This window comes from Pan paniscus, chromosome 18 (assembly GCF_029289425.2).
Source record: "Pan paniscus chromosome 18, NHGRI_mPanPan1-v2.0_pri, whole genome shotgun sequence".
Lineage (NCBI taxonomy): Eukaryota > Metazoa > Chordata > Mammalia > Primates > Hominidae > Pan > Pan paniscus.
Window position 1 is genome coordinate 35502321 of NC_073267.2, and position 15486 is coordinate 35517806.

Genomic DNA, 15486 nt, shown 5'->3' on the forward strand with positions numbered 1-15486 from the left:
CCAGGGCTGTGCCAGGACAGAACAAGAGCAGAGCAGGGCAGGACCAGAGCCAGGCCATAGAGAGAGTAGGGCAAATGCCAAGCCAAGGCCAGGGTAGTGCCAGGGCTGAGGCAAGGTCAGGGAAGGTCCAGGGCTGTGTCAAGGCTGGAACCAAGACAGGGGCAAAGGCCGGGGCAGATCTAGGGCACAAGCAGGGCAGGCTAGGGCAGGGCAATGGCAAGACCAGGCCATGGCAGGGCCAGCCCAGGATAGAACAGGGCACAGGCAGGGCGGGGCCAGGGCCACGGCTGGGGCAGGACAAGGACCAGTACCGGGGTCCAGGCCAGGGCAAAGGTAGGGCCAGAACCAGGGTCTGGGTAGGACCAAGGAGGGTCCATTGCAGGGCCAGGGTTCAGACCAGGGCCAGAACAGGGCTGGGACAGGGCCAGGGCCAGGACCAGGAAAGGGCAATGTCAGGATAAGAGCCATGGCAGGACCAGCAATGGGGCTAGGGCCAGGACAGGGACAGGGACAGGGTCAGGGCTAGGGCCAGAATAGCATGCCAGGGTAGAGCCAGGCCAAATTAGGGCCAGGACAGGGTCAGGACCAGGGCTGGGACAGGGTATGGCCTTAAGTAGCAAAGGGCCAGGGCCAGGGTCCGTGCCAGTGACAGCGCTGGTCCAGGGCAGAGGCAGGGCCATGGCCAGGTCAAGGACAAGGCTGGGGCAGGGCCAAGGTCTGGGTCAGGGTCAGCACAAGACCAGGACAGAGCCAGGAGAGGGACAGGGCCATGGTAGGGCCAGATTAAATCAGGGACAAGACACCTGCAAATCCAATTCAGGGCCAGGGTCAGGGCAGGGCCAGTTCAGGGCCAGGGCCAAGACAGGGCTAGGGCCAGGGCTGTCAGGGTCATTGGCAGGGCCAGGGCCATGGCAGGAGCAGGGTCAGGAGCAGGGGTCAATGCTAGGCCAACGCCACAGATAGGACCAAGTAAGTGCTAGGGCCAGTGTGAGGGCCAAGGCGGGGTCAGGGCAGGGACAAAGGGAGGGCAGGACCAGGGCAGGGTGGAGTAGGCCCAGGGTAGCACAGGGTTAAGGTAGGGCACGACCAACCAGGGCAGGTCTATGGCTGGGGCCGGGGCAGGGCCAGAGACAGGGCAGGGCCAAGACAGTGGCAGCTCCAGGGCAGGACCAGGGTTAGGACCATGGACATGTCCAAGGCCAGTACCAGGGCAAGGACAAGGGCAGGGGCAGGGCCAGGGTCATCTAAGAACCAGGGACAAAGCCAGGCCCAGAGCAGGGCCAGGACAGGTACCTGGCAGGGCTAAGGTCTGGGGCAGGGCCATGGCAGGGCCAGGGCCACAGCCAGGTCTGTGCTATGGCCAGGTACAACACAGTGCCCAGGTAAGGCTAGGATGAAGGCCAAGGTAGGGCCAGGGCAGGGTCAAAGCCAGGCTAGGGCCAAGGCAGGACCAGGGCCGTCAAGGCAGGGCCAGGAATGCATAGGGCCAAGGCAGGGCAGGGCCAGGCCAGTGCCAAGACCTGGGCAGGGCCAGGGAACAGCCAGGGGAGGGCCAGGGCCAGGGCCTGGGCAGGACCAGGTTTGGGGCAGGAGCAAAACAAGGGCAAGGACAGTGCAGGATCTTGGCACAGCCAGGGTCCAGGACAGTGTCAGGGCAGGGCCAAGGCAGGGTCTGGGCCATGGTAAGACCAGCAACAGGGCTGGGGCTAGGCCAGTGACAGGACCAGAGTCAGGGCAAGGGCCAGAGCAGTGCAAGGCCAGGGTAGGGCCAGGCATTTCAGGGTCAGGGCCAGAGGAGAACCAGGGCAAGGTCTCAAGCAGGGAAGGGCCAGGGCCAGGACAGGTCCAGGGCAGGGCCAGGGGCTGTGTTAGGGCAAGGGCAGGGCCAGAGCAAGGTAAGGGTCAGGGCCAAGGCCAGGGTAGGGACAGGGCAAGAAATATGGCAGGACCAGGGGCAATGCCAAGGCCAAGGCTGGGCCAGGGCTGAGCCAGGGCTGAGTCAGGGCAGGGCAGGGCAGGGCATGGTATGGCCAGCAGAGGACAGGACAACAGCCGGTCCACAGAGAGAGCAGGACTGATGCCAAGAAAGAGCCAGGCTAGTGCCAAGGCTGAGGCAGTGTCAGAACATGTCCAGGGCAGGGCCGGGGCCAGGGCCAGAACTGAGCCAGGGCACAGCCAAGGCAGGGTAGGGCAGGGAAATAGCATGGCCAGGTCAGTACTGGGAAAGGGCAGAGCAGGGCAAGGCAATGGTAGGGGCAGGGCAGGGACAGGCCAATGCAGAGCCATGTTACGCCGGGGCCAGGACACCTCCAAGTCCACTTCAGGGCCAGGGCTATGGCAGGACAAAGACCAGGGCCAGGGTCAGGGCCAGGTCTGTGCTAGGGCCAGCTCCAGAGCAGGGCCTAGCGAAGACTAGGGTGAGGGCCAAGGTAAGGCCAGGGCAGGGTCAAAGGCAGAGTAGGGCCAGGGCAGGGTGATGACACATCCAGAGCACAGCAGGGCAGGGTGATGGCCAGACCAGGGGCAGACCACTGCCAGCTCAGGGCCAGGGAAAGGCCAGTGCAGAGCCAGGAAAGGGTCAGGGCCAGGAACAAGGCAGAGCAGGGCCAGGGCCATGGCAGAGTCAGGGCAGGTCCTTGACAGGACCAGGTTCCAGGCCAGGGCCAGGGCAGCAGCAGGGGCAGGGCCTGGATAAGGGCAGGGCCAGGGATATGGCAGGACCAGGGCTAGGGCCAGGGCCAGGCCGTAGTGAGGGCAGGGCAAAAGTCGAGGCAGGGTCTGGGCAGGTCCAGGGAGTGGCCAGCACCAAGCGGGGCCGAGGCACAACCAGTGCAGGGTAAGGCAGGGCAATGGCACCACTGGGCCATGACAGGGCAAGGTCAGTGCCACGAGAGGGCAGAAAAGGCAGGCCCATGGTAGGGCCAGGGCAGGGATGGGTCAAAGCAAGACCAGGACATGTCCAAGGCCAGGTCAGGGCCAGAACAGGAGTAGGACCATGACCACTGGCAGGGCCAGTGCCATGACATGACCAGGGTCAGGACAAGGGGTAGGGCCAGAGCCAGGGCCAGAGCCAAGGTCAGGCCAGTGCAGGTTCAGGGCAGGGCCAGTGCCGGTTCAGGGCAGGGCCAGTGCCAGGGCAAGACCAGGGCAGGGACAGGGTAGCACAGGGCCAAGACAGGGTCAGGATGGGACCAGAGCAGGACAGGGCCGAGACAGTCCATGTAACAGTAGGGCAGGTACAGGGCAATGCAGGGCAAAGCCAGGCCCATTGCCAATGCACCAGCCTGCCCTACAAGGCTCCTACCACCTGGACACTGCTGCAGCCCGTCCATCGCTGTAAGCCTGACCCCCAACCCTGGCTGCAGCCGCCTGCCCTCCTAGCGCGGCCGCTCTCCTACCGCTCTGGCGCACTGCAGTCTCTGTCGCTGCCACCCACCCGCAGTGAGGCAAGTCGTGGTGTCGCAGGCTCTAGGTGTCTCCTCCTCCTCCTGGCACGGAGCAGCTGGGTGGGCAAAGCCAGAAAAGCCTAGAGGAAGATGTGAGGGGTGGAAGGGTTAGAGCCTCAACTTGTCATGCTGGCCACTGGGTGGCAGGGGCCAGTTTCAGCAAAGGCACTCACACCCACCCTCCAAAGTCCAGCCTCTCCTTTTGGCCCAAGCTGGCCGGGAACTGGGGTCTGGGGTGGGTGCTGGAGACACCACAGCACCCAGCTCCCCACTCCACAGGAACCATTGGGCCCACCGGGGCTGCACTCCTCGGGGAGCAGGAGAAGCAGAAAAATTCAGACCCAGCCAGCCCTCCGCACCCAGGTGCCAATTCCTGTTCCAGACGCTTCCACACACAGGGCCCTGTCCCCCGTGGTGTCCCCAGGGGTGCCTGGCAGCCTCTGAGGCACAGACCCAGAGTGCACAGGCCCAGGAACCATGGTGGGTGTGGGGGCTCTGCCGTGCTCAGGATTCCCACGCAAACGCTGCGTGCCTGCCGCATTCCAGTATGACCAAGAGTGGGTCGCTCTCTGGAGTGTGGAGTCAGGGAGAGGAGAACCACTCCTTCCTTGGATGCCAACTCTGCTGACCACTGCCAGCAGTGCAGCCCCTGATAGCACCGAACTCGCCCCCGCTCCACGGCTAGTCCTGCCCTCAATAGCGCCCCCCACCTCCATCCCCCAATGCCGCCAGTAGCGTATACCTGATAGTGCCCTAACCTGTCCTCCTCCATGGGCATTGCAGCCCCAGAAAGTGCCCATAACCCACCCTCCCTGCCATGGGAAGTGCAGCCCTGTACAGTGCTACCAACCAGTACCCCTAATGCAGGCAATTACACCCTGGATAGCACCCCCAACCCACCCCACACTGTGAAAGGTGCAGCCCTGGATAGCTCCTGTCCTACCACTCTGGTCATGCTGCAGTCTCTGTCACCGCCACCACCAACCACAGTGAGGCAAGCCAGTGGGCCACAGGCTCTAGCACCCAGCAGCCAGACATGGAGCAGCTCTTGCCGATGGCCAGCTCCTACCACTCTGACCACACTGCTGTCTCCGTGGCCATCTTCTTTGACTACAAAGGAATAAAATTAGATATCAATAAGAAGAGTAATTTTGGAAACAATACAATCACATGGAAGTTAAACACTACCCTCCTGAATAAATGACTAGCGGGTCAATGAAGATACTAAGACAGAAATTCAAAAATTTCATGAAACAAAGGGTAACGAAAACACAGGATACCAAAACTTGTTATGCAGAAAGCAGTACAAAGGCAGAGATTTACAGCTATAAGTGCCTACCATCCAAACAAAAGAAAAACTTCAAATAAACAATACATCTTAAATAACTAGTAAAGTAAGAACAAACTAAACCAAAAATAAGAAAAATAAATAAGATCGTAGCAGAAATAAAATTGAAAGGAAAAACACACAAGATGAAATGAAAAGTTGGTTTTCTGGAAAGCAAAACAAAATTGACAAACTTTCAACCAGGCTAACTAAGAAAAAAGAGACAAGATTCAAATAAATAAAATCAACAGATTAAAAAAGGGAGACATTACAACTAATACTTCAGAAATTCAAAGGATCATAACTGGCTATTATATGCCAATAAATTGGAAAGCCTAGTAGAAATTGGCAAATTCCTAGATGCATACAACCTACTTAGGTTGAACAATGAAAACATCCAAGACCAGAACAGATTGGTAACAATTAATGAGATTGAAGCCATCAGAAAAAGTCTCCCAGTAAAGAAAAGCCCAGGAACTGATGTCTTCACTGCTGATGGCTTCACACCAAACAATTTAATGACCTAGTACAAATCCTACTCAAACTATTTTGAAAAACAGGAGGGAATACTTCCAAACTTATTCTATGAGACCATTATTACTGTGATACCAAAATCAGACAAAGGCATCAAAGAAGGAAACTACAGGCCAGTATCTCTAATATTGATGCAAAAATCCTCAATGAAATACCAGTGAATCAAATTCAGTAAAACATTAAAAAGATAATTCATCATGATCAAGTGGGATGTATCCCTGGGATGCAAGGGTCACTCAACATACAATGTGATACATCATATCAACCAAATAAATGACAAAAACAGTATGATCATGTCAACTGAAACTGAAAAAGCATTTGATGAAATTCAACATCCCTTCATGCTATTAATCCTCAAAGAAACGGGTACAGAAGAAACATACCACAACATAATAAAAACTACAGGAAAGACACCCACAGCTAGAATCATATGGAGAGAGGTCCAGGCTGCAGTGAGCTGTGATCCCACCACTGCACTCCAGCCTGGGCAACAGAGTGAAAGCCTGTCTCAAAAAAAAAAAAAAAAAACATAAAAAGAGGTATGAGCCTCTTTTATAGGTGCAGTGACTCACATCTATAATGCTAACACTTTCTGGGAGGCTGAGGTGAGAGGATCTCTTGAGGCCAGGAGTTCAAGATCAGCCTGGGCAAAATAGCGAGACCCTTTATCTACAAAAAATTTTTAAATATTTGCCAGGTGTGGTGGCACGTGCCTGTAGTCTTAAACAATTATCATATGACCCAGATAGTGTATTCCTTAGGGATATACCCAAGGGAAATGAAAATATACATCCACACTAAAATTTGTACACAAATGTTCACAGCAGCATTGTGCATAATAGCCAAAAATTGGAAAAAAAACTCAAGTGCCTATCAACAGAGGAACTGATAAAATATGGTATATCCATTCAAAAGATTACTCAGCATTAAAAAAGAATGAAGTGTTGATATACGCTACAGCATGGATAAACCTTGAAAACACTGTGTCAAGTGAAATAAGTCAATCACAAAAGACCATATGTAGTAAGATTTCATTCTGTGAAACCTCCAGAACAGCTAAACTCAGAGACAGAAAGTAAGCTAGTTATTGCCAGGGACTAGGGGAAAAGGGAATAAGGATGACTGCTAATGGGTATGGGATTTCTTGTGGACTGATGAAAATGGTCTGAAAGTATCTAGATACCTGTCTTGTTTGTGCGATTCTGTGAACATATTATAAACCACAAAATTCTGCACTCAAGGGGTTGATTTCATGGTAGGTGAATTTATCTCATTTATCTTTATCTCAATAAAGCTTTTTAAAGACACTTTAAAAAGACATATCTGTATAAGCTACAAAAATAACACACTGAGAGACTAAAATGCTTAATTTTTCCATTTTTCTTCTTCAGCGCAATCTCAAGTCCAAAAGTCTTTCCTTCCTATATATGCATATTTTGTCCAGTGAAACAAGAAACTCTATTAACTTTTTTATTAGAAATAAAAAAACGCCATGTGTGCTGGCTCACAGCTGTGCTTCCAGCTATTCAGAAGGCTGAGGAAGAAGGATCACTTGAGGCCAAGACTGGGAGTTCAAGACCAGCTGAGGCAACATAGCTAGATCCTGTCTTTAAAAATATTTTTTAGGCCAGGCACGGGGGCTCACGCCTGTAATCCCAGCACTTTGGGAGGCCAAGGAGGGCAGATCATTTGAGATCAGGAGTTCAAAACCAGCCTGGACAACATGGTGAAACCCCATCTCTACTAAAAATATAAAAATTAGCCAGGTGTAGTGGTGGGCACCTGTAGTTCCAGCTACTTGGGAGGCTGAGGCAGGAGAATTGCTTGAGCCGGGAGGGTGGAGGCTGCAGTGAGGCCAAGATCATTCCACTGCACTCCAGCCTGGGTGACAGAGCAAGACTCCGTCTCAGGAAAAAAAAAAAAAAAATATATATATATATATATATATATATATATACACACACATATATATGTATATATGTATATATATATATTTTTAGGTTAAAACGCTACTGAAATGAAACTAATAAAATAAAATTCAACTTAATTAAAAAATAGTTCCTGAAATATTAATTTTCAAACAATTCTATTTTAGCTTTGACTCTGAACAAAATATAAACGTCAATTTCAAAATATCACAAAGATTGGCTGGGGGCAGTGGCTCATGCCTGTAATTCCAGCACTTTGGGAGGACGAGGCAGGTGGATCACTAGAGGCCAGGAGTTCCAGAGCAGCCTGGCCAACATAGGGAAACCCAGTCTCTACTAAAAAAATACAACAAAAATTACCTGGGTCTAGTAACCCCAGCTACTCAGGAGGCTGAGGCATTAGAATCGCTGGAATCTGGGAGGTGGAGGTTGCAGTGAGTGGAGATCATGCCACAGCACTCCAACCTGGGCGACGGACTGAGAGTCTGTCTCGAAAAAATAAAAATAAGGCCAGGTGCTGTGGCTCACACCTGTAATCCCAGCACTTTGGGAGGCCAAGGTGGGCAGATCACTTGAGGTCAAGGAGTTTGGGACCAGCCTGGGCAACACAGTGAAACCTCCTCTCTACTAAAAATACATAAATTAGCTGGGCGTGGTGGCACACACTTGTAATGCCAGCTACACCAGAGGCTGAGGCAGGGGAATCGTTTGAACTCGGGAGGTGGAGGTTGTAGTGACCTGAGATTGTGCTACTGCACTCCAGCCTGGACGACAGAGTGAGACTCCATCTCAAAAAAAAAAGAAAAAAAAAAGAAAATTTAAATTTAAAATTTAAAAAAGTCACAAAGACTACAAATACTCAGGTTTAAGCAAATTCCCACCTTTCTTGAATTAACAGTAATTCATATTTGCTTTGTCAAAAATGTAGATATTTACCTGCCTCAACGGAATGAAATCCTAAAAGCCTAGTGTTCTCAAATGATGAAGACAAAGAAACATGCATATTTTAATTTAGAATTTTGATTCAGAATTAATTTTAACCTAGCTGGAGTATACATAATCATTTATGTATTTATTTACTTATTTCACAGACTGGGTTTCGCTGTGTTATCCAGGATGGAATGCAGTGGCACAACCTTGGCTCACTGCAACTTGTACTTCCTGAGCTCAAGCGATCCTCCCACCTCAGCCTCCAGAGTAGCTGGGACTGCAAGTGCACGTTACCACACCCAGCTAATTTTTGGGGAGACGAGCCTCGCTATGTTTCCCACACTGGTCTCTAACTCCTTGGCTCACTACAGCCTCAAGCCCCTGGGCTCAAGCAATCTGCCTCCCAAAGTGCTGAGATTACAGGAGTGAGCCACCACAACCGGCCTAGTCGATAGTGTATACTAAGCAACATATACCCTGCTTTTGCCTAGAACATACTGAAAACATGGCATTAAAAACAACCACAAAAGTTGGGAGCTGAGAAAAATATACTGTAAAACAAATCTGACAGATATTAATCTCAAGAAGCTCCTGAAAATGTCTCAAGAACTCCTATGCTGCACTCTCCCTAATAATTTAGACTTTCTACAGATATTTTCTGATCATCTACCGTGTGCCAGGCACCATGCCAGGTACCAAGATGCCATGGTGAGGTATACACAAAACCGGCTCCTGCTTGCGGGAAGCCTACTCTCTAAAACAGTGCTTGCCAAGCTCGACTGATCACAACTTGGGAGCTTGTTTAAGTTCCAAATCGGCTTCCCTGCTTAGGTGAGCCACAATCCGTGGCATTTTTATCAGGCGCTCCCAGTGATTCCTACGCTCTAACGGGTTTGGGAGGAAAGGGTGGGGGTAAGCTCGAGAGCCCAGACCCATCCCGTCCAGCGGGAGCCCCACCTCTAAAGTCCATGTCGCTCAGCATCCTTCCCCCTGACTAGTGGCCCAAACACAGCACGAAGCTGAGGTGGGTGGAACGCTTTCCAAAACAGCGCTCTGTGATGAGCCACCGACAGACTTGCTCGCCTCCGGGAACGAAGAGCTCACTCCTCACAAACCCCACCAGGGAAAGGTAGCACCTGAGCCTCCCGGGCTGCGCGGACACCTGTCTCCCCGCGGGTGCCGCCTACTGCTCCGGTGGACTCCAGTCCCCAGGTTCCGCCCCACGGGGACTGGGGGGAGGGGGGAGGCGCCGCGCACATTAGGCGCTGACAGTATACCGACCCCCCCTCCGGTGTGCGCAGGCCAACACCCATACACACCCTCACACACCCGCACACACTCCCGTGGAAACTGAGGCAGGCAGGCGGCGGACCAGGTCCCGCCGCCTGACGGCTAGCGGCTGGGATGGAACCCGGACTGCGAGACGCCTTCCGCCTCACAGGCACTCCTCAGCCGCTGAGGCCCGGCCCGGCTCCCACCGCCGGAGTTTCACAAAGAAAGTCTCCGGGGCCGAGCCCCTCACGCACTCACCGGCGCCGACGCCCGCGGCGACTGGGGCTCCCGCCTCCTTCAGCTCCTTGCGGGGGTCGGCCCTTGGGTCGGCTTGGGCGCCGGCAGCGGCGACTGCTCCATATCCACCGGGTCCGGGCCGCGTCCGCCTCGAGTTAATGGTCCCGCCAGCTAGGCGCGCGCGCCAGTTCCGCGCGCCATGTTCCCGCCGTGCTACTACTCAGATCATGGCCAAGGAACAGTAACATCAGTGTCACCCGAGAACTTATTACAAAAGCAGAATCTCAGGCCTGCTTAATCAGAATGTGCAGATTCAATGAGCCCCCTGCGATTTATTCAGGGAAGAGAAGTTCTCTTCTATCCTGAGTGAACATGACATTAAATGTGTATTGCAAAATTACCTGTCCCAGATTTTTGTCCATCATTTATTTCTGTGGCTATATTCGAAACAGAATCTTCCTTGTCACTTGTAGCCTGAATGGAATTTGAGACAATAATCAATATATAAAGTATATTTCACAGACTATATAGTTAATAGTTCAAAACAGAAATGAATGTGTAATTACCTTCAAGGCTGGTTGTTTCTGAGAACACACTGAAAAGCAAAAGGGATACATAATCAGTCATATGTAAATATGATAAAATTATCCATACATTCATGCACTGTTACCATCAAGCTGTATCCTCCTGCCCCTATTAGTTTAGGTTTTTAAGTTTTATACTTTATGTCTTGGGACTGGAACATGACAGAAATACACTGAAGAAAACACCAATACAGGCTTCATGAAATATACACTTACAATATCAAATGTGATACGATTTGTCACATGTCTAAAACTAGAATGAAACAGTGTCAGTATCAATGTGGATATGCGGAGGGATAAAAACAAATGTGGTCTAAAAACAGAGGAGCAACTCATGCACCTGGGAATCAATGTCAAAGCAGGTGGTACGTGCTCTCACATGTCTTTAGTGCAAGAGATGAGAAGGAAATACACCATTATACTACAACCATTCATCATGCTCTTTAACTTGCCCAATAACTGAGAAGGTACACAATTATGATGACACTTCAGCTGAATGTACACTTCACATCTCCTCAGTGGAAGCGTTCTAAATTAATCAGCTTGGATATATGTTTGGTGAATCCTAGTAGACAGTATTCATTATTTCTCAGACCCATGTGGTGTAATTATTGCCCAAGTTTCTTGTGTTCTGTAGTTCAGCCTTCTGAAAGTTTTTTCATCTACTCACGGCAATAAGGTATAATATGTAAACCTCAATAAAAAGTATCATCATTTATCAATATTGACATACTTCTACAAAATAAAACTGCTACAAGCATTAGATATTAATAAGCTTTCACATTTGGAAATGACTCCAATATTCATTGAAAATAACCATTTTATGAATCAATTAATGAATTCAACATTATTCTTGTTTCTAAAATAGTCTGGTTTGAAGTATCATGTTATTCTCTAAGGAATTTTCATTAAATTGCTATTGTATCCAAAAGTTAGCTCCTTGAAAAACAAAGCCAATGTATGCACATTCATGTTTATTTCATTTGAATGACTAATATCAACAAAATCTATGTCTCTGATTCCCAATAGTAACAAAGAGAAGTAACGAGTCACTGTGGTTTATCTGAATTCTAGTACTCTTTCCTTCTTCCAGTAGTTTCTGGAGCAGCCAAAATCAAATCATCTTTTATGCAAATATTCTAAATGCATCTGAAGTGAGTTCAGTTATACTTAGAGTCATAATTTAAAAAATCATTTTCTTTGTACTCATGAAGGCTCCTAAGATTCCTACATTTCCCAGATTCAGCAATTCAGCTCTTTTGCCATCTCTTTTTCCACTTTTGCAAAAACATACATGTCAAAGAAATCATGCATAATCAGATTCCCATGTAAATAAGGTAAACAAAATCTCTAAATTACAAGAGACTTCTTTTCTTATTAGTAACCAACCAAATATATACATACGTACATATATACATATATATGTGTGTGTGTGTGTGTGTGTGACATGATTGCCAAGAATATTGGTAGTTTTTTTTAGTACTCAAGATATACATTCTTTTATTACTTTGTTTCTAAAGCTAGTTTGAAATAATATACCATAGGGGTCTCTCAGGTCCTTTTATGAAATAACTACCTCAGCAAACACACCTTTCCTAAAGAAAAAAAAACCACTTTTTCTAGATTAAGCTGCATCCCAATATGCTAACTGATGTGAACGAAGCACATATCATTGATGTGCAAAACTTCTAGGGAGGAGAAATGAAACCCTGAGGGTCACCCTTATCCTTCTAACTTCCGCTTTCCATTAAGCGACTCCCCACAAGTCTCCTCATCAGAAACCCCCAAATTACCTAGCTAGCCACTTTCTTTGTTCTGCCCAATTTGAGATACACTCCTTTTCATTCATAAATCTAATATCCATATTGGTGGACTTCATTCTTTGCCCTCCACATTCATTTCTTCATTATTCTCACCACTACTGTATTGTGACATCTGTACAATCCCATTCTGACACATGTGAAGATAAGGTTTTGCTTTATTAAAATGTTTAATGTATCAGACACTTGACTAACGTGTACAAATTCCTTCTTCACAAAAGCAGCCCCATGGCCTTCTCTCTCCCATAGACACTCTTTCACAGCTGTTCTTCACTCACATCGGTTTGAGTATCTATCATCTCTCATTTTGTCTCTATGCTTTCACCTCATATCATGAGTTATTATCATAGGCTCAGCAGCCTATCTTACCTATTTTCCTCTCCAGGAGACAGTACTGAGTAGTAAATTAGAATCTTCCAGGATATGAACACTTTCACGTACACAAGACTTTGTGGAGCTATTTTATGTTTAACTATGCATAAAACCACTATGTCTATGCCTTCCGGAGAAACGGGCTCTGAAATGTTATTGAACATAACCTATTTAAAAACTTCTTTAACTACAATGACACTGCCTCTCCTCAATGCACCAACATCTTCAGAAATAACTTGTGAAGACTTGAAAACATGTCAGTAATTGACATGAAAAATGAAGAATGATGTAATTTTTTGCAGGTATAAATAAGACACGCTGAGATCCTTACTAGATTCAAGAAGAGAAGAGTGCCATGAGACAGGAAATAAATATGGAACAGAAATATTTTCATTCGTAATGAAAATTATTCTATTTACAGTTTTCAGAAGAGAAAAAAATACACACACACACACACACACATTCACACACAAAAACCAGAGCAATACGGCTTTACAGGGTGTTTTTTCTTCAAAAGCCTATTTGTCATTTGACATCCGGGAACACTCTATAGGGATCAACAAAGGGGTTCTAAATTGTGACCTGAGTAGTTTAGAGTTTAACATTCATGAGGGGGAGTCGAGAGGACAAGTAACACTTTGACCATTGGCCATTTCCTCTCCTTACTGTCATTCTCTGAAAAGCACACACTGGATTTTCTCAGGATCACGACATGTCAAAAAGACATGCTTTAAGGGGGAATCAGTTGCAATCAACACAGCCATGGGAGAGATACAGCTATGCTTGCTAGGATTTCCAATACTTCTGTTTCATTTCTAATATAGTACAAATCATTAAAAGCAACCACATAAGCATATCCATGCTGGTATCTCATCATATTTATGTCCATATGGTATCAGCATGAAGAGAGTATAATTAAATATGCTGCAGTCATCACATGGCATATCATTAGATCATACAATAAATCGAATACCTCACTGGGTCAACGTGGATAGATCTGAAATATATATCACTGATTTTACAAAGACCAAGTTGCAGTGATTGTGTGCACTGTCTGAACTTTTCTACAAGGTTTTAATACACAAAATCAAGTTCTACATGTTATCTATGAATGTGCACATATGTTATAAGAGGTTTTTAATGTGTATTTGGGTGATTTCTTTTTCTTTTTTTTAAAAAAAATTAAGTTCTTGGTTACATGTCGTCAATAAGTTTTAGTAGTATAGAAAACCCTAAGACCATAACAGCTCAGAATGACTGTCTTAAAAGGCTATGTCTACCAAAGAGTCAGGAAAGCACGACTACTTACTTTGTTCATTTTTAAAACTCAGAGGTACCCCACGCACACTCCCAAATAAAGCTGCACACAAGTTCTTTAGTTTAATTAGATCCCATTTTTCAATTTTGGCTTTTGTTGCCATTGCTTTTGGTGTTTTAGTCATGAAGTATTTGCCCATGCCTATGTCCTGAATGGTACTGCCTAGGTTTTCATCCAGGGTTTTTACACATTTAGAACTTACTTTTAAGTCTTTAATGCATCTTGAATTAATTTTTGTATAAAGTGTAAGGAAGGGGTCCAGTTTCAGTTTCCTGCATAAGGCTAGTCAGTTTTCCCAACACCATTTATTAAATAGGGAATCCTTTCCCCATTGCTTTTGTCAGGTTTGTCAAAGATCAGATGGTGTAGATGTATGGCATTATTTCTGAGGCCTCTGTTCTGTTCCATTGGTCTATATATCTCTTTTGGTACCACTACCATGCTGTTTTCATTACTGTAGCCTTGTAGTATAGTTTGAAGTCAGGTAGCATGATGCCTCTAGCTTTGTTCTTTTTGCTTAGGATTGTCTTGGCTATATGGGCTCTTTTTTTGGTTCCATATGAAATTTAAAGTAGTTTTTTCTAAGTCTGTGAAGAAAGTCAATGGTAGCTTGATGGGTATAGCATTGAACTTACAAATTACTTTGGGAAGTATGGCCATTTTCAAGATATTGATTCTTCCTATCCATGAGCATGGAATGTTTTTCCATTTGTTTGTGTCCTCTTATTTCCTTGAGTGGTGGTTTGTAGTTCTCCTTAAAGAGGTCCTTCAAATCCCTTGTGAGTTGTATTCCTTGTTATTTTATTCTCTTTGTAGCAATTGTGTATGGGAGTTCACTCATGATTTAGTGCTCTATTACTGGTGTATAGGAACGCTTGTGAATTTTGCACATTGACTTTGTATCCTGAGACTATGAGGAAGTTGCTTATCAGCTGAAGGAGATTTGGGGCTGAGACAATTTGGTTTTCTAAATATACAATCATGTCATCTGCAAACAGAGACAATTTGACTTCCTTTCTTCCTATTTGAATACCGTTTATTTCTTTCTCTTGCCTGATTACCCTGGCCAGAACTTCCAATACTATGATCAGAGTGAACAGGCAACCTACAGAATGGGAGGAAATGTTTGCAATCTGTCCATCTGACAAAGGCCTAATATCTAGAATCTACAAGGAACTTAAACAAATTTACAAGAAAAGAACAAACAATCTCATCAAAAAGTGGGCAAAGGATATGAACAGACACTTCTCAAAAGAATACATTTACGCAGCCAACAAACATCTGAAAAAAAACTCATCATCACTGATCATTAGAGAAATGCAAATCAAAACCACAATGAGATACCATCTCACGCCATTTAGAATGGCAATCGTTAAAAGGTCAGGAAACAACAGATGCTGGAGCAGATGTGGAGAAATAGGAATGCTTTTACACTGTTGGTGGGAGTGTCAATTAGTTCAACCATTGTGGAAGGCAGTGTGGTGATTCCTCAAGGATCTAGAACCGGAAATACCATTTAAGCCAGTCATCCCATTACTGGGCATATACTTGGTGTGTGTGTGTGTGTGTGTGTGTGTGTGTGTGTGTGTGTGTGTGTATATATATATATATATATATATATATATATATATATATATATACAGTGGTTTGTCCCTATAATCTCAGCTACTCAGAAGGCTGAGGCAGAAGTATCACTTGAGAAGCCCAGGAGTTTAAGA

General features: G+C 46.8%; 1 long non-coding RNA gene across 1 annotated transcript; it reads right to left on the minus strand.

Moving 5' to 3' along the window:
• Nucleotides 1–454: 454 nt before the first annotated feature.
• On the minus strand, nt 455–9920 carry LOC134729298 (uncharacterized). The gene is made up of 3 exons (XR_010110267.1): nt 9696–9920; nt 4390–4556; nt 455–3526 (listed from the first exon to the last, which is right to left on the minus strand). It is a non-coding gene; the product is annotated as an uncharacterized LOC134729298 (long non-coding RNA).
• Nucleotides 9921–15486: the final 5566 nt, after the last annotated feature.